The sequence below is a fragment of the Acomys minous genome, assembly GCF_964271855.1.
Source record: "Acomys minous genome assembly, chromosome: 1".
NCBI lineage: Eukaryota > Metazoa > Chordata > Mammalia > Rodentia > Muridae > Acomys > Acomys minous.
In genome coordinates this window covers 3647340-3667221 of record NC_140483.1, presented here as the reverse complement: position 1 = coordinate 3667221, position 19882 = coordinate 3647340, and the positions used below count along the sequence as shown (strand labels likewise).

General features: G+C 48.9%; 1 long non-coding RNA gene across 2 annotated transcripts; it reads left to right on the top strand.

Moving 5' to 3' along the window:
- Positions 1 to 11885: 11885 nt before the first annotated feature.
- Positions 11886 to 19441, top strand: LOC311597562. Of its 2 annotated transcripts, none has more exons than XR_014779259.1 (3): positions 11886 to 12100; positions 12473 to 12535; positions 18847 to 19441. It is a non-coding gene; the product is annotated as an uncharacterized lncRNA (long non-coding RNA). The 2 variants fall into 2 exon arrangements; XR_014779260.1 differs by lacking the exon at positions 18847 to 19441 and adding an exon at positions 12940 to 13618.
- The last annotated feature ends 441 nt before the right edge of the window (positions 19442 to 19882 follow it).

Below are 19882 nucleotides of genomic sequence, written 5' to 3'. Positions count from 1 at the left end.
TTGAGAGAGAATGAGGAGCTACCTTGACCTCTTCAGGACTAGCCCTCTTAAGCACTTCTTTTCCGTGCTTGGGTTCTAGCTAGAGCTGAGGCTTCCCTGGTTTGTTCCTGTTTGAGCCAGGTCAGTGTAGACCTGTCTCATCTGGAGCCGAGTGAGGAGGTGCTGTGTGCTCCGAAACTCCACTCAACCAGAAGTCCTTCCAGGCCGTGTGCAGCCTTGGAACACCGGACCTTATTTCCCATGGTCAGCATTGAACATTGTAGAAGTACAGCTAGAACATGAAAAACAATCCTCAAACAATTGGCTGTTATTTCCACATTCAAAACAAAAGATGCTGAATAGCTTTATGCTGAGATGTGTGACTGGAAGGGTTTCCATCAAGTTCCCCTTGGAAAGTCTCAGCAGCTGGTTATGTGTGTTTGTCTTGTCACCGTTCTGGTATTTTGAGTATCTGAAAGTTTTGAGGGAAAGGAAACAAACGTAATGTGAAGTATTTGGTAGGTAAATGGTTTTGAATGTTTTTGTTGTCTTATGAGCAGATACTATTTGAACAATAAATGTCATTAACTTGCTATCTTAAGGTAGTTATACACAAATGTGGAGGGTGATTCTACAATAGAAAATATTTATTTTAATACTGCACTTGAGTTAAGTGATAAACAGTGTTAAGAGGTCTTGGGGAGGAGGTGGAAGGCTTTTGTTGTTGTCTTTGTAATCGAAACTGTCCTAATGCTTCATGGTCTGGAGAGTGGGACTGTAACTGCGCCATTTTGAAACTGCGCTGCATATATACATACGGATGTATATATGGTAATGCTATTTTGTTTTACTAACAAGCTCTGGAATGTTTTAGCAGTCATTTTCACTGGCACAAGAGCCTTTTGTACATTAATCAATTTAAACTTTTAAACCAAAAAATACTAAGGTTCAGTGTCTGGTAAAAGGATGCTGAGGAGAATGTAACATAGAATTAATATGTGGTTATATAAAAAGACACAAACCGCCATGATATGGGTCTGCCTTGAAACAGCACAGTGGAGTGTCAGTGTGTCTGTGGTTCTCTGCGACGTCCTCGCCTTGGTTTTGTCTGCTGCGGCCTGCCCTCTGGGCCAACAGTGCAATTGATGGGCGCTCATCTCGCTGAATGCCGGTGCAGACAGAACTCAAGTGCGACAGCATTTTCCCGACTTCTGTGTGTTTTATGACTGTGTGTTATTTCCAAAGCTGTTCCTACCTCATCATGAGGCTTTATGGATTACTATGTATTATAAGTGTTCTATATGAGACAAGACTACTGTGTTTCTTCTCATTTATTAAAAGTTAAGTAGAAAAATAAACTAATTTTAATATCTGGGTTGTTTTGTTCATGTGGCCCTCCCCTCTTACACTGCGGTGGGTAAAAGAGAAATGGACTTTGCCAGCATACAAGAGACAAGTGGTGTGAAAGAAAGCAAATGACCAAAAGCCTGTCATAGAGACAGAGCGGGTCCATTCACTGCAGGCCAGTGGGCTGTGACAATGTTTGGGCATAAGCATAAACTTGTGGGGTGTCATTAATGTTTAACCTGCTTCTATTGGTAATTTATATTTTTTGGTTTTAAGCAAGGTTACAAATGGGAATTACTTTATGCCTGTATGGCTTCTAAAACTAATGCAAAAGGTAGCACCTCAGTGTGAGTCCACTCTGGGGCAGCATAGATAACCAGATAAAAAGCTTCAAGAACTTGTGTTTCTGCCTGGGAGACAACGGTTTAAAAATAAGGCCTGGAGAGATGGCTCAGCGGTTAAAAGCACTGGGTGTTCTCCCAGAGGTCCTGAGTTCAATTCCCGGTACCCATATGGCGGCTCACAACTGTCTGCAACTCCAGTTTCAGAGGATCCGAAACCCTCTCACAGACACGCATGCAGGCAAAATGCCAATTCAAATAAAATATGTAAATTATTTAAATAAATAAATAGACAATAAGTGGGAGGCAAATGCTCAGGGGAACAGGCAAGTACAGGAGCCGCTCCAAAAAAGGGTAGGTGTAATGAGAGAAGACAGAGCCTAAGGCCGGGTGGGATTGGGAGGCAGACAGTTGGGCAGGATGACATAGGCCATGTCACACCTGTGAGCTTGAATTGGGCCTTACGGGGAAAATAAACTCAAATGTTCCTAAGGTTATCTTACGGGTATTTTGCCTGCAGGTATCTCTACACCATTGTGCTTTGTGCCCTCAGAATCCTCTAGCACAGGGATTTTTGTTAGCTGCTATGCTGGTGTTGGGGTTCGAACCTAGGACCTCTGCAAGAGCAACAAGTGCTCAACTGCTGAGCCATCCCTTTAAGCCCCTCGTATACTTATTTAAAAACTTTTACGTGTATGTGTGAGTGGCCGTGGAGACCAGAAGAAGGGTCAAATGCCTGTAAGAGCTGTAGTTACGAGAGCCTGTACTTCCTCAAGTGGGGCCTGGGAACCAAACTCTGGTCCTCAAGACGAGCAGGACGTGCTCTTAACCACTGAGGCATCTCTCCACACCCCAAGCTCAGTTTTTGAGTGGATAAAGTAGAAAAAGGACTGCACGTGATAAATATGGAAAGCAATGCCACCCACACTGGTGCCCTAACACATCCATGTGCACCCATGTGTCACGTGGCTTGGGTCGGCACATGCTAGCATCCTGCTAAACCACTGACTTCACAGTGGAGTTACAGGCAATGACACTGTAGAGTTGCTGCTGGCCAGCTCTTCATCTCTACCTACTGTGAAGAAACTGCCCTCTGAGACAACAGTGTCCCAAAATCTCTCCATCTGTCCCCAAACAACCCTGTGGGTCGAACAGCTGAAAGCTGTTGTCTTGAAAGTCAGCCATGTTTACAATTGAGGTGTTTCTTCTGCATCCAGGATTGGTGCTGATTCTGATACAGCCATATCTCTCCCGTCCAGCCATTTTATGATACCTGCATTTGCTTAAGAAGCCGTTTCTACTGAGGCTGGTGCCGTTTTCCGCAGCTTTGACTGGTGATGCTGCGGGTACTTGCAGGTGTCTGGATGACTGTTGCGGAACGGCAGGCAGGGCTGGAAAGACACGGCATTAGCTATGTGGGTGGGAGCGCTTGGTGCCCTTCAGATACGTTCTGAGCCTTGCAGAGCAGGTGTATTCCTTTATTCATAATTCTCTGAAAAACATTTTTTTTAAACCTCACCTAGTGATGCAGCCGGAGACAGGATAGGAACAGCTTGTTTCCTGTCTCCCTGGACTTTTCAATAACTGCCTAAACGTTCAAAATGAAGACTGTGGTTCACTCCAGTGAGCTTGACAACGAAGTCTAATGAGTCTGGCCCAGTAGGAACAACCACCCAAAGGAATGGGGAGGTGTTTTTTAAAAATCATTTGATACTTTAAATGTCAAAGCAATCACTGGACTTAAACCGGCACCTTGTTCTGAATTAGACGTCTGTTAAGTTGTGGTTGAGTGTCGGTTTTGTTGTTGTTTTTTGTCTTGTTTTGTTTTTGGAATTATGTGGGAGAGAGGAATAGGGTGGTGGTATTTGTTTGTAATCTTGGTGAAACTGGCTACGTGTTCCTAATGAAAGCTTCTGCTGGAGCCTGGGACAGGGGCTCATGTAGCCGAGTGGTGGTGGTGAACCCCAGCCGTGCGCCTGAGGGGCAGAGGTAGCAGGTGCGTGCGCAGCCAGGGAGACACAGAACACCCTCTGCTTTTTAACACATGAGTAAGCAGGCAGACCATCCCATGTTCCCATGACCCATCAGGGTATCAGGTTCATAGCACGACAGACTCCTGTGGCTCTCTCCCAGCCTCTGCCCACTGACAGGACACCTCCCCTGCTCTGAACACCCCCTAAGAGGTGGCATTGCACTTCAGAGACCAAGCGAGGCCGGGCAGGCAGGTCCTCTCCAGATCTCTTCTTGCACAAGCTTTGATTTCACCAAGAACCAAGCTTGGCTCTGGAGAGTCAAACTGAAGGTCTCCGTTGGATGTCCAGGTTTATAGTCCTGATAAAGGCTTGCCACAGGTAGCGGAAGGCTCCCCTGAAGTGTTCAGGAAAAGCATCGGCCCAAGAAAGCAGGTGTTGCTGTGTGCGTCCTGGAGACCTTGGCTAGCTCCTTTGAAGTACAGAGTAAAAGTGGGGTTCTGGCAATATAAAAGGAGTTAAAAATTCAGCAACCTTTAAGATATAAAATTGAATAGTCTTAAAATGTGTAATGACAGGCTAATTTCTCTTTCTAAGGCATTGCTTGTATGTGCAGGGCAGGGGACTGAGTCCAGGGCTCCTGCACCCTAAGCAAACGTTCCACCGACTAACCCACATCTTCAGCCCTAAGCTTTTGTTTTTTTAAGCTGCTAAAGTTATGGCAGCAATAAGAAAAACACACAAATAGGCACATGAACACTATTGTTGGTATGCTCACTCTTTTATTTACAAAGATTCCTCTCACTGGAGTTAAATTACAGACTGACTTATATATAAGATTTTACCAGAATAAGATCTGGACACAATGAGTGGGGACAGAGCTTATATTGAATCTGGACTCTCAGAAAGGTGAGGCTGGGGTGGTGTGAAATACGAAGACAGCTTTCTTTAACTCTACTTGTGGGTTGTGCTTTTTTTTTTTAAGACAGGGTTTCTCTGTGTAGCCTTGGCTGTCCTGGACTCACTTTGTAGACCAGACCAGGCAGGCCTCGAAAAGATCTACGTGCTGGGATTAAAGGCTTGTGCCACCATGCCTGGCTGTGGGTTTATCTTTAAGACACCAAACTAAAGGGATAAATAAGAGGCAGGGTGAGAGTCCAAGCTCCCTCATGTTACAGAGGAGCCCGCCCGCCGGCAGTAAAGGGCAACAGGCATGGTTAGAAGTCATTTCCAAACCTCCAGCAGCCTCCTAAGGTAGTCGTGTGCCCCGGCTGGCCTCTCTCCGGCTTTTTTTTTCCCCTACATTTCCCCTCTCCTCTCTCTGTTGTTCATCCAGATGCATCCTTATCAGCTCCGGCTTAGGAGCTGGGGCTGAGAGAATGAGTGTCCTTCAAATACCCAGCAGGCGGAGGGACGGAGACCATGGTGCTGGCTCGGCAGGTCTGTGCCCTGAACTGGACAAACACACATGCGCTATGGCCACTCAGCATTCCACAGCACCACAGAGTGTTTTGCCTGGGAGTTGGGAGCCTGGGTCTGAACCCTAGATTCACTGACTTAGCTTCCTCATCTAAAATATCAAAGCAGTAATGTTTATAACGTTTCTCTCAGAGTTGCCTTGAAGATACATGAGACAGTACCCAGTGTTAAATATTAGCCATGTTTACTCTGGTCCTGTTTCTTGCTCGCCCCTTCTTCCCGCCTCCCTCTTTTTTTCCCCTTTCTATGCTGCCCTAAGCCCAGTTACTGATCCTTAAGTTTTTTGATGGACATATCTTACTCCATGGTAACACTCAATTTTTTCAAATGATGTGAGAGATTCCCCACCCCCACCCCCACCCCCGTGACAAGGAAGGCATAGCTCAAGGCGTAGCAGGAATTCACCCAGGATTCTATGAGTCAGGTCTAGGGGTAAGGAGCTGTAGGGAGGAGCTTGTTGCCTCTGGAGCAAAAAGGACAATTGCGACAATCTCTGTAGGCCGTTGGAGGATGGTGGTGAGATGAGGCAATGGCCGTTGAGAGCACACTGCCCACACGCCTGCCACTGGGAGGCCTGGTAGTGACCTCGGTGAAAGACAAGCTTGGACATGATGACATCTTGACAGGTCTTTCTGCATGTGTTGTGGCATTCAGTGTAGCTTCCTACCAGGGTAGCCCTTAGGGTGACCACAACCCCATGGGGGACATTTGCCCTCTTTGTGTTGGTTCCCTCAAGTGTAAATAAGGGGTTGGATGACCTCATCTTCAGGGCGTGCCAGGGTTCTGCCTCTGTGCCTCAGGGCATGGCACGGTGACAGGTTGGTCACCTGTAGATAAGATGTCTCTACTGTAGGGTTCTGGGTGTGAATGAGGCAGCAGATGCTTTGCTGGACAAACGCTGGCAGCGTGAAGAAGACGGAGCATGGGTGTTTACAGCTCAGCCCTTTACTGTGAGGTATACAGAAACTAGTTCCACTCATTTGGGAAGTTAAACATTTGGTTGATGAGCTTGGTTCAGGGACAATGTGGCTGCTGGAACCTTTGCTTTGGTGTCAAGTTAATTTTGCTCAGGAGTTTTGGCGAGAGCCACCACCCCACGTTCTGCTGGAAATTTATCCAGATTTGCTTTAAGATGTTTGTTACTAGCCAGGCGGTGGTGGCGCACACCTTTAACCCCAGCACTCGGGAGGCAGAGGCAGGTGGATATCTGAGATCGAGACCAGCCTGGACTACAGAGTGATTTCAGGACAGCCAGAGCTACACAGAGAGACCCTGTGTCGAAAACAAAAGAACAAAAAGATGTTGGTTACTGCCCATCTCCCAGACACAAGGTAAATTCTAGAACTGATGCTGCCCTTCCCTCTTCTGCTTCCTCCCCCTGCCCAGGAATCTCTTACAATCATAGTCCAGTGAGGTGTCAAACAAATGAGTGACTCTGGAGACCAAGGTGGTGGCTTCCAGGAAACGCAGGCGTTCACTGGTGACGTGCACAGTACATGTGTTCATCGAAGGTGATGACTGTTGCAGACCATGAGGGACTCAGACTGTGTCCCTGTGCAGGTGATGAGTGCACTCCCACTGCACACTGGCCTTTTCCCGTGACAGACCCTCAGGTGATGAGTGCACTCCCACTGCACACTGGCCTTTTCCCGTGACAGACCCTCAGGTGATGAGTGCACTCCCACTGCACACTGGCCTTTTCCCGTGACAGACCCTCAGGTGATGAGTGCACTCCCACTGCACACTGGCCTTTTCCCGTGACAGACCCTCAGGTGATGAGTGCACTCCCACTGCACACTGGCCTTTTCCCGTGACAGACCCTCAGGTGATGAGTGCACTCCCACTGCACACTGGCCTTTTCCCGTGACAGACCCTCAGGTGATGAGTGCACTCCCACTGCACACATATTTCATTTCCTTCCCTTTGGACAGTGACCACTGTGTGTTCTGTTAGGGCCACTCCAGCCCGTCCCACTGTGTCTGTGTCCTCTCTGGACCACTTTCCTTTCCTCCTCTTCCCATTTCCCTTCTCTTTCTTTCTATTCTTCCCTCCTGTCCCTCTTTTCCTTCCTTCCTTCCTTCTCCTCCTTTCTTGCCCCCTTTGCTCCGTTCTTCCTTACTGAGCACACACCCGTGCCGAGCTCTGCATGTGTAATTGCAGCGGAACTCTTCCCTCCTGGCATGGCATGGCTATTTCCATCTTGGAATCAGAGTGGCTTCATAGAATCGGGACACCAACCTTCTGTGAGTATGATATTTGCTTGTTTGGTCTTGGAGACAGGGTCTCACTGTGTTGCCCAGGCTGCCCTCCTGCCGGAGCCTCTCCACTGTTAGGATTGCCAGTGTGCTCTGCCAGGCATGTGTGCCGCAGAGTTGACACCCACTTGGGATAAAAGTTAACCAGCAACAAGAATCAATGATTGGTCGATTCCGCGTGTCTGCTCTGTGTTGGTGTCCTGAGATCACTTTGTTCAGTTTACAGACATAGACACACTGACATTCAACTGATATTACACATGCAGAAGGGCAGAGCTGGGCGCTGCCTCCATCCAACACGGACTGCTGGGTTTGGGCGAGAGGAACCTCACCTGTGTGGGGTGTGCAGAGAAGAGTGTAAGGGGAACACTTGCTTCACCTTTAAAACAAGACACTAGCTACCCTGACACCCCATGACAGACAGACAGACAGACAGACAGACAGGCAAACACACACACACACACACACACACACACACACACACACACACACACACACTGTGTGTAGACAGAGGATTTGTTAAGCATATAAGTAGTGTCTTCAATTTTTTATCACTTTTATTTGTGCACACTCACACACATGAATGTCACAGTTCATGGATGGAGGTCAGAGGACAAGAGTCGGCTCCCCCCCATACACACACACACACACACACACACACACACACACACACACTAAAGTCACGGTGTGTGGATGAAGGTCACAGCACATGGGAGTTCATTCTACTCCTTCCACCCAGGATTAAGTTTAGGTCCTCAGGCTGGGTGGTAGGCACCTTCCCCCTGAGCCATCTCTTCAGTGCGGGAGTTTGTGTTTAGAGCATGTTATCCATTGCGTGGTGATGACACACAGGGTCAGCCTGAATTCAACAACGGTATAAACATGCACTCATCTGTGTATGGATTACATATATTTTTTTTCTTGTTCAAATGAGTGAAATTCTATCAAGCAACGTATTCCATTTGATAATATCAGGGAGTTTAGAGCAGTTTTGATGAGCGAAAGCACCGCCCCGTCCCCGGTGAGACTCCACTCCTCGTGTCTGCTCTGAGGAGCAGTGGGCAGATCTCTCCGTCTGACTGCTCTCACACCCTCTCACACCGGAGTGTGTGCCTCTGCTTCCTGGAAGACGCCATGGACTTGGGCACGAGCCTTCGTAGGCCGCAGAACTTCCTTTTCGGGTGTGAGCTGACAGAGATTATCACTGTAAAGTAGATAATGATGAAACCAAGCACCCGTTGGGAGAGGGACAAAAGGCGGTGACACACAGTGCAGGCGAGGTAACGAGCTATGAGGCAGTCCACCTAAAGTGACGCCGGCCACTGTGAAAATGGCTGCACAGCCAACAGTTTCCCTTGGGGGCTCTGAGATTGCACCATCTGTGATCCTACAGTTGGAGTGTGGTTCAGGGCCTGTGCGCAGCAGCGGCCACTGGCCAATCAGTGGGCAGCACCTAGTAGCTGCAGAGAAAGATGCAGAGTCAGAAGATGAAGGAGGATATAAAACTCTTACGCCTCTGGAAAGCAATCTCCCCATGGAGGTGGTAACAAGGTTGCACAGAAAAAAGTAAAACTTGACAAGGATGATGAAGATGATGATGATGATTTTTAGTTGTTGGATTTTTTTTTTCCTGCTTTCAGGGTTTCTCTGTGTAGTCTGAGTTATCCTGGACTTACTTTGTAGACCAGGCTGGCCTCAAACTCACTGAGATCTACCTGCCTCCTGAGTGCTAGGATTATAGGTGTGTACCACCACACCCGGCCTGATGATGATGATTTTAAAAGAAGATTTATTTACTTATTTATTATGTATACAGTACACATTAGGTCACATTAGAGATGGTTATGAGCCACCATGTGGTTGCTATAAAATGAACTCAGGACCTCTGGAAGAGCAGTCAGTGCTCTTAACCACTGAGGCACCTCTTCAGCTCTGATGATGATGATTTTTAATGAGGAACAAACTGAAGAAAAAGTTCCAGTGAAGAAATCTAAAAGCCAGGCATGGTGGCACACACCGTTATCCCAGCACTCGGGAGGCAGAAGCAGATGGATCCTCATCAGTTCAAGGCCAGCCTGGTCCAGGATTGCCAGAGCTATTACACAGAGAAACCCTGTCTCATAAACGAGAGAGAGGGAGAGAGAGAGAGAGAGAGAGAGAGAGAGAGAGAGAGAGAGAGAGAGAGATTTATATAAGATACCCTAGCCAAAAATGTGTAAAAATCAATCCAAAAATGGAAAAGACTTAAAACCATCAACATCAAGATCAAAAGGTCAAGTCCTTCAAAAACAAAAACAAAAGCAAACAAATGGGGGGGGGGAACCCTAAAACACCAAAGGGATCTAGTTCTATAGAAAATGTTCAGGCAAAGATGCAAGCAAGCATTGAAAAAAATGCATTGAGGGTGCTGGAGAGATGGCTCAGCGGTTAAGAGCACTGATTGCTCTTCAAGAGGACCTGAGTTCAATTCCCAGAACCCACATGGCAGCTTACAACTGCCTGTAACGCGAAGATCTGACACCTTCACAAGACATACAGGCAGGCAAAACACCAATGCACATACAATAAAAATTAAGAAAAAATAAAAAAATAAAGAAATTAATTAAAAAAAAAACACGCATTGAACATTCCTGGGCACTGCTGGTAAACTAAGCCCAAAGTAGGGAAAGAGGAAAAAGAGAAACAGACATAGTCCATTGTAGGCTCAATTTTCTTAACAATTATATTTTATTATGAATTTATTAACCGACAGTACCTCCCTTATAACCCGACTAGCCTAAATAAGAGAAAAAGGAGATTAAGGAAAACAAGAATTAAACCTGGGTATCAGTTCCCAGTAACGATTCTCTGGCTTAGTCAGCAAGATTTCAGCAGATCAGCAATTCAACCAAAGTTGCTGCTGGAACCTGGAGCAACTGGAACCTAAAGCTTCAGCTGGAGTCCACAGCCTTGAAGCCTTCTCTGGAGCACTGTCTCAAAGTGGAGTGATGAACAGCCAAAACCCAAGTCCCAACCGAAAGCCCTCAGCCCCAGTTTGGGCTCATATATATATCCTCTCAGTCAGTTCAAGGATGTTTTTCACCGAGTGCCCCCCTCCCCCCATGAAGTAGTTTGACTCCTAAGTGGAAAAACCATCCTGCTCTCACATCTAAATGTAAACATCCTGCTCTTTCCCCATCCTACACTTGGGATCAAACAGAAACAGGTTTATCTCCTTTACAGTCCACACTGAGTACCATCTCAATCCCTTTCCTGATTGGCCATCCCTCCGCCCTCCTTGCCGCAAGCTCTTGTTTTCCTAAAGCATTTTTCTTCTGCTCTATGCAAAAGCACAACTGGTCCTTGTGCCAAGACTCTGGGCAAGTAGCAAAGTGACAGAACTGTCGTTCTCCGAGGCTGCGTAGAGTCTCCAGCCTGGAAGGACAGAGGAGGTGTCAGCGTGTTAGCCCATGACTGTCAGCTCTTCTCAGGGACAGATGTGGCATAACCTAACATTTATTGGTCCACAGCGATCCTGTGGAAAGCTCAGAGGAAGGAAATAAAAGGACATTATCTGCAATATTTCTCCACAAGGCCCTAGTATTTTTATACCCAGCACTTTTACACACATACACACACAGATTAACTGCATCATGTAAGAGTTAGGGCATGACGTGTAGAAACACAGTCCAGGACTTTGGTCCTATCCTATCTGTTCCTGAGCTCATTGCCCTGGGCAAACCACACTGACTGTTTAGGGATACCAGATGGTTGCCAGCGCTCAGGCACAACTCTGGAAACAGTCTTTGCTGTGCCTCTTGGTGCTATTTCCCGCCCAGTCACTACAATCCCCAGAGCCTCTGATAAGCCTTCTTTGGCCAGCCACAAAATGAACATGGTGAGATTTAAGTGGTTCATCTGTCCATCCAATGCCTGGCCTCTGAGGGCGTCGCTGTTGTCCTGTACTGATGCCACACCTAACCCTTGCAGCCATTTCCCAGCCTGCCCGTCCTCTGGCACACGGAGCAGCTGGTTCTCTCTACGCATGTTTATTGAACACCAGATTGGGCGACAGGCACTGATCAGGGCTGAGGGATCTAGTGGTGAGCACAGATGTCAGCTCCTGCTCTGTGGTATAGTGACTGAAGATGAGGCTGTGATGTGGGCCAAGCAAGGAAGGAGAGCAGGGGAGAGGCCTGCTGTCACACCAACCCGCGAGTGCTTCCATGAAAGACACAGGGGTGTGTAAGAGCTGAAGAAGGCAGGGTCTCTGAGGAAGAGCTCAGGAGATAGTGAGGCAAAGGAAGGCTGTGCGTGGGACTGGCTTTCTGAGAAGAATCTATTTATGCTCCGATCACACTGTGAAGCAGCCTTTGTCCCCTAAGCAGACCCTCCACCTTTGGGGTTAGGCTGCCACTGTCCCTTTGTTGGGTCACTTGTGCAGTTAGGAGCCAGGCTGGCTTTGTAGCATTCTGATCTGTTATGTAATAAAGGTGGCTGTGATGACCCCGCTTTGCTCTGAGGAGGAGAGTCAAGCTAGTGGTGGCCAGCTCCAGCCCTAGTTGTCCCAGGCCCTCAGAAGCTCCACAGAGCCGGGAGAAGCAGCCATTTCTCAGCATCTCCACACCTGAGCCCTTCGAGGCAGAACTGTCTAGCAACATTTCTTCCCTAGGACGAGAAGCCTCCCGGGAAAAAGGAGACTGTACTGAAAGCAGAGAAACAGGGATTCACCCTGGTGCTCTCAAGTTAGGTAAAACCCTAAGCAAGGTATTGACCCGAGGGACCAAGACATGGTGTTTATGTCTTTGGACACTGAGCTCCATCCAAGTGATGGATGTGCGTGCCTCTCCCGGTGCTGGCACATGGTAGAAGTTCAGTGAACTAGCGCTGGGAATGTTTTGGCCCTCTTGTCCTCTCGTGGTAACAGTCTGGCCATCACTGTTCTGTCCATGGTCTCATATTATCCAGCTGTTGGTGAAACTGTGGGCCCTGAGTGCCCAGGAGCACAACACAGGCTACCGTTGCTCCCTGAGTACCTGAAGACTGAGGCTGAGGTGGGGCGGGGCCATGTTGGATAGGCTAATTATCTTAGGTCTGCCTCTGATTTCTTGTCCCCTAACAGAAGGGCCTGGTGTCATTCCCACATAACTTCAGGATATCATGGTCGCTTTGTGCTGTTCTTTAGGTAAATCATCTGCAAATGGATTTCGATGAATAACATCTTTGGTTTTTTTTTTATTTATTATTATTATTATTATTATTATTATTATTATTATTATTTTTTTTTTTTTTTTTGGTTTTTTGAAACAGGGTTTCTCTGTGTAGCCTTGGCTGTCCTGGACTCACTTTGTAGACCAGGCTGGCCTTGAACTCACAGCAATCCGCCTGCCTCTGCCTCCCAAGTGCTGGGATTAAAGGTGTGCATCTAGATGGCCTCAGCAAGGAAAGACCTGATGACCAGAGTTCAATGCCCCCAAATCCACAGGGTTGAAGGACAGAAGTGATGCCTGCAAGTCTGTTTCTTACCCTGACACGAGCCTTGCCATGCATACTCACATAAAAATGATGTTTTTTTTTAAAACCACACAGATTTACACTATTCTAAAACATCTGCTCACTAAATCAGACCTTCAGAAGCTGTCTGCAGAATCCTTTGTCTCCCTGCAGAGCCCTGTGTGGCTACCCAGGAAGAGATGGATTGGAGGACTTCAGCATTGTCTTCCTCTCCCAAGCTAACCAGTTTGCAGAAGCTGGAGGGCAAGTCACCTGCCTGGGATGGACCTTCCGGAGAGGTCACCAACCTGCTCTGGTCACAGCCATGCAAGGCTCATAGGCATTAAAACCTGTGTTCCAGCCGCCTGCCCTTGCTCACTGCACCCTAGGTCAGGGTACCCGTGATTGTCTCAATTCTGGGATTTGAAGATGTAAATTAATGTTTAATCACATGTTGGGGGTTGGTCTGGTGTTATGTATTCTGATGCTAATTACTGGCCCTCAAGATCTGGTTGCTGCCCAGACAATCACATTCTCACAAACATTGGTCTTTGTTATGTAAGCTTTGCTCTACCTAATTTAAAGTTAATTGGTTAGGGCTGGAGAGATGGTTCAGTGGTTAAGAGCGCCACCTGCTCTTCCAGAGGTCCTGAGTTCAATTCCCAGCAACCACATGGTGGCTCACAGCCATCTATAATGTAATCTGATACCCTCTTCTGCAGATAAAGCACTCATATGCAATAAATAAAATAAATAAATCTTTTTTAAAAAATAAAGTTAATTGGTTAATAAAATAGCGAGAAGCTTGTAACTGGGCAGAAGAGAAGGAGGCGTGGCTTAGGCCCCTGGGCTTGGGGTCGGAGAGGGACCAAGAGGCAGGGTGGAGGAGAGAGAAAGCAGCCAATGTAGCAGGAGCAGAGGAAGCTGGAGAGAAGGGAGTCGCCGTGGGGCAGTGTGGACCATGAGCGTGTGCCATGAGGGCTGGCCTGATGGGCAGAAGCATCCCAGACAAGAAGTGACATGGGGTGTGCAGCTGGAGAATAGCAAAATAGCTGCCCAGTTCCTGTGCTTTAAAGCTTCTGTACAGCCAAGAGGTCTGTCTCCACTGTTTGGGAACAGCTGGGGAGAGCAGCCCTCAAGAGTCTACTATGCCTCCGCAGCAGCACACATTTGACACTTGAGACTGTGTAGCCAGTCCGGGTCTTTGTACTTCTTTCTTCTGTGCTGTGTGAGCACCAGCTGTTGTCTCTCCGAGGGCGGGAGACACCCTGTTATCTCTCAGGGTGCTCATAGAGTGTTTCTGAGGCCAGTCTTCTGCAACTGGCTTTGTCTCGGACAGAATCCTGTCTGCAGGGCTCTGGCTCACCTGCAACTGCTGCACAGTACCCTCTGCAGGAAACTTCACTCCTCAATGCCCCCAATAAATATCACCACAGCACCTGCCAAATTGCCCTACAAAGTGCCAACTAAACTCCCATATTGATATATGCGAACACTCAAAACCCCGTAGTCTTTTTTTTTAATATTTTTATTTTTAAATTTATGTGTACTGGTGTGAGGGTGTCAGATCTTAGAGTTACAAACAGTTGTGAGCTGCCATGTGGGTGCTGGGAATTGAACCCGGGTCCTTTAGAAGAGCAGGTGGTACTCTTAACCACTGAGCAATCCCTCCAGCCCCAACCCCGTAGTCTTTACAGACTGTGTCTTTTGTCCAAAGGTGTCTGTGGTATTGCAGTTTTGTTTTAATTTGCATATATCTGCGTATCAGTCTAGAGAGGTTGTGTTAGTTAGTTACAATATTCTCTCTCCTGTGATTTTCTTCAAATTCTCTGTCTAGTTTTGTCAATGTTAAATAATTTTTTCTTTTTTTTAAAGATTTGTGTGTGTGTGTCATATATGTGCATACATGTGTTTCTGCATGTGTGTGTGAGTGTGTGTGTATGTGTGTGGGTTGTATGTGTATATGTGTGCATACATGTGTTTATGCATGCATGTGTGTGTATATGTGTGTGTTTGAGTGAGTGTGTATGTATGTGTATGTACAGGATGATGCTCACACAGGCAGAAACCCTTGAGGGTCAGAAGGGGGTATTGGTGAAACTGGAGTTACAAGAGCTGTGAGCTGTCTCGTGTAGGTGCTGGGAATTGAACCTGGGTCTTCCAGAAGCACTGAGATGCCTTTTTGACCCTTCAGGCACAGTTGGTTCTTTTTGGGTTTTTTGTTTGTTTGTTTGTTTGTTTTTTAAAGATTTATTTATTATGTATACAGTATGCATCAGATCACATTATAGATGGTTGTGAGCCACCATGTGGTTGCTGGGAATTGAACTCAGGACCTCTGGAAGAGCAGTCAGTGCTCTTAACTCCAGCCATCTCTCCAGCCCCCTTGTTTTTTGTTTTTTAATGGATGTCCTTGACCTATAGTTGTATCAACCTGCACATGCACAAGGCTATTTATAGAATGTGGTCAGTACCGGCAAAGTCTAGGTTCAAGCCCAAGCTCAGGCTCTGGACCAGACTAGATAATGTTGGACGTCATAGAAGGAGCTCAGCTGTGAGCATCTGTCTGCTCCACCTGGGGGGATAGATTCAGGGACAGAGAGTGACAGGGTCTGTACCGCAGGCTCTCTTGTGTGGACAGTGTTCTGACTGGGAGCTGCTCCTAATCTCCTCTGTCCCCGGGACTCCACCTCCCTGGGTGCCCTGACCTAGGGTTGCCCTGTAACTTGGCTCAGGCCTCTGACCCTGGCAGGCCTGTGAGGTGGTGCGTGCACAGCAAGGGCACTAGTGCAGGTCCTGGGAGGACACACTGTCAGGAATGCTGCATTGCAGCCGTAGAAGGTGGAAAAGAGCCCTGACTCCCCAGTATCTGGGCATGGAGCTTGACTCCTCTCCAGCCAGGATTCCTGCGTCTCTGGCTAAGCTGAGTTAAATAGGTGGATGCTGGCCGAAGTAGAAATTCGTTTTATTACCCTCTGCAAAGGAAGTCCAGCTGAGCTAGAAGGAAGGGGCCCTTGAAACATCCTTCTACCTTGGCTTGACTTGATAAGTTAGTCAACATGGCACTGCTGTTTCTACCAGCAGTTACCAGAGCCTTCAAGGCATGTGCAGAAGGCGAAGGTGATGTGCGGGCCCAGCAGGGCGAGGAAATGCTGAGTAACTCTTCTGCTTGTTTGGATAGCTGAGTGGGGGTGAGAGGCAGTTTAGGGCTATGAACAACCAGGGTTGATCCCGGTGGCCCCAATGGCTCCATTCCTAGAGCACTTGCAGGCAGCCTCTGGTCCCCTCCCCATGCCTGGGTGGCTCCTCTCCTACCACCTGGGCAGTGGAGAAGCCCCTTGCACTCGGCCCAGGTTGAAGAGCGGAGAAGGGGTGGTACAGAAGGACTGGTATGCTCAGCTCCCTGGGCGGGCAGGCCTCTGCACGGTGCGGCCAGTTTCTGCAGGAGATGCTTGGCAAGGGGCAGCACCCTGCAACCTATGTAGGGTTTGGTGCAGCAAGTGACTCAGAGCACAGGGCTGATTATCCATAATTACAGGCCCATGGGGACCTGAGTCTTGCAAAAACGCAGGAACCTTCTTGCTCCAACAGCCACTCCCAATGCTTCTTCTGAGAAGGAGAGAATTTTCCAGAAAGCAAATCTTCAGAATTCTCCACACACTAGCCCATAGGCCAAAGTCATCACTGTAGCAGTGTCCTCTCCCCACCTCCTCCCCCCTACCCAGGGGGTGGGACACTGGGGGGGGAGGTGAGATGTTCCAAACACAACCGTGTCAGCCCTCCTCCAGATCTGTAGCAAGACTGACAGGGCCTGCTGGCCTGGCTCCTGCCCACACCTCTGCCTCACTTCGCACCTGTCACCTGCACCCCCAGTCACGGAATGAAGGCAGCAGATAACACTCCCCTTGCCTGAGCAGGGCATTGCCCTGGGTACAGGGAACTTTCGAGGTGAAGCCCTGTCCTTGTGTATTTGTATCCCAGGAGAGAGAGACAGCACAGTTTACGCAGTAGGATGGCCTGAAGTGTTCAGCACGGAGATGAAGTGGAAGGAGTGACAAAGGAAGCGTTGCCAGTGAGGCGAGCCCTGAACAGAAACCTGTCAGACACCTGAGGAGAGAGCGGGCCCCAGAGGGAGAGGCTGGGAATGACAAGGAGGCTGCCGAGGCCAAACAGGGAGGGTCAAAGGTGTTCCAGGCACTCACAGGCCGGCTCTCCCTCTGCTGACTGGAGGGTTCTGGACCCAGTAATGACACACTCCCAACTCTCATTTAAAATTTAAATGCCGCCCCCACACTGCTTTGTAGGAGCAGAACAGAAGCCAGCACCCAAGCCTGTAAGCAGCAGGGGGTAGGGTAGAGATAACGGAGGTTCCGGTCAGTCCTGGTGGCAAAGCTAGAGAAGAGGCTAACTCCAGAATTCACTGATAGAGCCACAGGTTTCCCAATGACCAGCTATGGCTGTGAGGGAAATGCAGGAGTTAGACATGGCTCTGCACTTTCTGCTCCCTCCCCCCATGCTGGTCCGGGCATGGGGGTGGAGTTGGTCCATGGAGAAATAGGAAGACATCAGAAGTGTGGCTTGGGGAAAATATAGCATCTGGAATTATACAAAATCCATGTGGCCACTGGGTATTTGTTCCACGTGGCCACTGGGCATTTCACATGGCCACTGGATGTTCCAGAGGAAGAGCTCACACACATGCACATGCACACGCACGTGTACCCACACCACCACCACCACCACCACCACCATCATCAGCTGAAATACTTGAAGGGCTCTAAGACTGATGGGACAAAAAATGATCCTGTCAGAGTGCTGCCTTAGGAGAGACCAAGACAAAGCCGTGTTCTAATGAAAGGCAAATCGTGAGGGAGAAAAGATCTCAATTTGAAATGGTGCCACACCATTGCCAAAATGCTGACTTGAGGACCAAGTTAACCACCTCACAACTGGCCTGCCAGAACCTTCTACTCCACATGGAGTAGATATCACAGACCCTGGGTTCTAAGTGGCCCACTGGACAATGGGCAGACTCCATTATGCTACGGATGGTCTCCAAGTTTTCACCTCACTAATGCGCATGATCCAGCCCTGTTTTCTATCTTTTAACATACATAACCTCTACAACTCATTCAGGGCCTCTCTGGATCAGCTGGGAACTTCCTTTCACTTAATGAGGTCCTCGCTATGCGACCCCACCTCCACCTCTTGACCCTCCTCTTGGCAGAGGCCAGACTCTGGTTTCTAAGCAGAAGATTAGAAGTTCAAAGCCAGAGTGGTTAGCCACGTAGGTGCTTTCTTTCTTTCTTTCTTTCTTTCTTTCTTTCTTTCTTTCTTTCTTTCCCTTTCCTTCTCTCTCTCTCTCTCTCTCTCTCTCTCTCTCTCTCTCTCTCTCTCTCTCCTCTCTCTCTCACGCTCACTCTTGCTCTCTTTCTTTCTTTTTTGGATTTTTGAGACAGGGTTTCTCTGTGTTGCCTTGACCTCTCTTTGTAGACCAGGCTGGCCTCAAACTCACAGCGATCTGCCTGCCTCTGCCTCCCTGAGTGCTGGGATTGATTACAGGTGTGCGCCGCCATGCCTGGCTTCACATAGGTGCTTTCTATGTGGAGTAGGTGTGAAATAAATACCAGGATTTAACCAAAGCTGCTGTTTTTTAAGGTCATCAGATCAATGAGGTCACACCTAACCTGGCGTGGGAGGTAGGGGAGGGGAAGAGAAGGGGAAATCTTGAGAAACTGAAGGACCCAGAGGGAGTGGCCTGGGAAGGTAGGGACGCTGGCCTGAGTGGGCGGTGTGATGCCGAGAAGATGGGAAGAAATCTAGAGGCTAGCCAGGGCCTCTGGACCCGCCCAGGGCGGGAGGTGGTAGTGCTGTCACTTTCATTGTATAACAGGTAGTGACAACCCTTACTTGGGACCCAGGACTAGGTAAAAATGGAGAGGAGGACCACACCACACGCGCATGTGCATTCTTTGTTCCCTGTGTCCCTCCCCCCCATTACAGGTGCCATGTGACTAGCTCCCCCAAGGTCCACCGCTGTGATTTCTCCGTCATGAGGAACTGCACCTGGAATTGCAAGCTGAAACCTGCTTTGGTCTGAGAGGTTTATTAGAACAGCAGGAAGCAAAACAAGACAGGAAGTGATGCATCTAATAATCAGGGACTGAGTAGCAGGGGAGGTGGAGGACAAGCCCTTGACGGGGAGGTGGCCTGACAAGGGAAGGCCAGGGACACAGAGCTTCTGGATCAGCAGTTGATGGTGGCCCTTGCTCCTTCTCTGCTCTTCACAGTATTTCCTGAAACTGTTTGCTGATTAGGTCTCCACAACCAACAGGCACTTCTCAGGGGTTCAGAAGTAGAAGACAAACAGGAAACACAAGGCCGTTTCCCCACCAGGACAGAGTGGACATGAGCTCAGCTGCACGGAGGGCCGAGGATCTGCCTTTCCCATCTCACACAGCATTTAATGCAAAAGGAAGGCCCACGGCTGCACTTTTGACGCAGAAGCCTCTTCCTCGGCACACGCCAGGGTTGTCTTCTTGAGAACATTTGCACAGTTTTAAGAGGCATTTGTCAAAGCCAGCTTCCTATGAAACAGAGAGAGAGAGGTAGGGGTCTGAGTAATCTTTAGGAGACATGGGAAGCGTCAGGAGTCTAGTCTACGTCATGGTAACTGTAAATGTGAAGGTTCACAACTCAGCATGAAAATGCAGCCTGGGACAGTGAGGAGAGGGATGTGGAGGACAGGCCGTGCAGGGGGAGGGGGCTGACACAGGCCGTGCAGGGGGAGGGGGCTGACACGGGCCGTGCAGGGGGAGGGGGCTGACACGGGCCGTGCAGGGGGAGGGGGCTGACACGGGCCGTGCAGGGGGAGGGGGCTGACACGGGCCGTGCAGGGGGAGGGGGCTGACACGGGCCGTGCAGGGGGAGGGGGCTGACACGGGCCGTGCAGGGGGAGGGGGCTGACACGGGCCGTGCAGGGGGAGGGGGCTGACACGGGCCGTGCAGGGGGAGGGGGCTGACACGGGCCGTGCAGGGG